This window comes from Haplochromis burtoni, unplaced genomic scaffold (genome assembly GCF_018398535.1).
Source record: "Haplochromis burtoni strain Fernald_Lab_line unplaced genomic scaffold, NCSU_Asbu1 Contig_216, whole genome shotgun sequence".
Classification (NCBI taxonomy): domain Eukaryota; kingdom Metazoa; phylum Chordata; class Actinopteri; order Cichliformes; family Cichlidae; genus Haplochromis; species Haplochromis burtoni.
Genome location: NW_024582577.1, coordinates 757,258 through 760,285, shown reverse-complemented (window position 1 = coordinate 760,285; position 3,028 = coordinate 757,258).

Genomic DNA, 3,028 nt, shown 5'->3' with positions numbered 1-3,028 from the left:
AAACAAAAAAACCCCCAAAACAACAACAACAAAACTGCCAAGAGCTACATCTCACACACTACAGGCCTCAGTTACCATGTTAAATGTTAAAGTTAATGACACTAGAAAAAGCCTGAACAATTATGAGGAACTTGGTAGAGAAAAGAACATGGTAGTGCTTCAGTTTACAAAGTTACCTCTGAATAAACTACAAAACTTCTGAAGTGATCTCCTTGGACAGATGATACCAAAGTGTTTGGCTTTGTTGTTGTTTGTTTGATGTTTGACCATAATACACAGTTCTTGGAAAACCAAACACACATGAGCATAAAGAACAACTTTCGAGCACGGTGGTGGAGGCGTGATGGTTTGGACTAGGTTTGCAGCATTAAGTCACTCATGAACTTCTCTGTGTACTAAAGTGTTCTAGCACCAAATGTGACAGATAAAACTGGGTTAGACAGAAGAATATTCCCAAGCATGGCTGCAGGTCTAAAACACAATGGCTGAAAAATATAAGAATTAAGGCGCTGCAGTGGCCCAGTCAAAGAGGCAAGACTTTAAGAGAGCTGTGTATAAATGAATGAAGCAACATTGTAAAGAAGAGTGCAATAAAATCCCCCCACAATGATGTGGGGGACTGTTAAAGTCATACAGAAAACAGTTACTTCAAGTTAAAGATGTGGAAGCTGTTGAATCATGGAGGGAACTTAGTTTTTCAGTTTACTTTTATATTAAGCCAAACATATACATGCCCTGGTAGAATATTAAGCCACATCAATTGAAACTAGCACAATAAGCATTGGCTCATGTATTATAGAAAGAGTTTAAAACAAAGAGTATTTAGAAAGCTGTGGTTGAACATTTACATACGGTGATGTACGTCAGTGAGGTCTTGAGCAGGTAACAGTTGCAGGACTTGTCTGAATAATGATTACATATAACAGACAAAGACTTAAAGATTCAGACATCTCAGAGCTGGAGAAACAAGTTGAGCCAGGAAATCTCATGCTAGTGTCTTGCGTTTACTGGAATGGTCTGGGAGTTTATTTCTTACTATCGTGAAATAAACACTTTATAAGCACAGAAATATTGACTAAAGATATCTTAACAGCTAAACAACGGGACAAAAGCAGACTGTGTAGTGGAATGGGATAATTACTTACTGTAAGTGCAAACAATGACCTTTTCTAACTGTAACTGACATTTTTCATTGTTACGCCTGTTTTGTGATATTTTTAGGCTATAGAAATAAAGCAGATTAAATGAATTTAAATTAGTTTATTTAAATTCGTTTCTACTGCAGAAGTTTTAAAGTTTACTTAGTTATCTGTAGCTGTAAGACTCATGTCATTATCACGAGTCGTGCATTTGTAACATGGTTTCCAGTGTCTGTGTCTTCAACAACAGTTTGAGCAACAGGCCACCATGACTGAGATGCCTGCAGTGATAATGAGTCCTGGTAAATGTTCTTAAGTACTGCAACCACAAAATAAACAAAGTTAATATAATTCACTCTTGTTAAGCGCTTAACAAGAGACAAGGAGTTTGAGGCAAGGAGTTTGCATAATTTTCTAATAAAGCCCGCATATCTAATTTTAAACTGGATGTTTAACTAGCATCTGGGAAACTGTAAAGTTTTGCTTGCTCATTTGCTCATTTTCAGGTCAAACACTCATTTAACAGCGAAACCTATTGTCTGAAAAATGCCCCTAAAGCAATATTTATCTTGACACATGTACTGCACGCAGCAGTGAATTTTACTTTAAAAGGTCGCAAGAGGTTCAGTTCATTATAATGAAAGGGAATTGTAAACCTATGACATCTGCTGGCTGTGTGGATTCCATATTAGGAGACTCTGAATGTGCCATACATCCAGTTGAGTGACAAAATACAAAACAGACTCCATTCTGAATGATCAGTTCAACTGACAGTAGCATCAAGCTTTAAACAAAGGGGCATGGGGCTGAAATAAAATTCAAGCACCAACTTGAGGCTTTTATTGTTAAACAGCAGGACTTCACAAGCACACCAATCCCTCAGGAAACAACTGCTTTCCCTTCATACTCTACCTGTTTCACGTATCTGGAATACATAACACCAAACAAAATATGATACAAAGAATAAATATTTACACAAACATGGATTCATATAGATATTAAAATCATATAAAACCTTTAAATGTTTACAGATAATAGAATTAGTTTGACTGAAGTGCCCTAACCAGTCACGCTGGTTTGCCCCAGGGGCGCTTCAGCAGGTGATTAAACTCCTTTTCCTCTTTTGTCTCATGCTCCATTGAAGAGACAAGCAGGAAGAGTTGAGTACTGATAGTATGTACAATAACTGAACACATGTAGTTTATATAATTATAGACTGAAAATTAATTATGATCAGTCATCAGTGTTTATGATCAATGTTTTCACTTAAATAATTCTCCAAAATATCCCCAAAACTCAAATGGTTCCCCCAAAAATCAGCGTGGGTCGATTTTCACAAACATGCAGCAGGTAAAGGAACCCCTGGTTTCAATACGTGCTCCAGCACATGTACATTTTGTGAAGCCAGGACCAATTTGTACTGAAGACGTGCTGGAAATGGCCCCAGCAGCCTTGGGCTTCTGTCTGCCATTAATATAGAAGAAACCATTTGGGTCCATCACTATGATGGTGTAAGACTGTCATTCCTGCTGATACCCTATCTAATACTGATAATTAATCATGACCATTTATGCCATCTGAACGACTGCATATGGGACTGTTCACTAGCTGACTGAGAAATCTTATTTTTGTGAATCTTTGGACTGTCTTTATGTTTTGCACAAATTAAAGTTCCATTGGCCGATTTTACTCCATCCACTTTTATGGGACTTTTGTAGTTGTGTTATATGTAGTGCAGACGTAGGACAGTTTTCTAATTTCATTGTACTATTGTACTATGTATTTCCCTAATTTCCTTCGGGATTAATAAAGTATTCTGATTCTGATGACTGTGCAATGACAATAAAGAGTTATCTTATCTTATCTTATCTTATCTTATCTTATCTTAT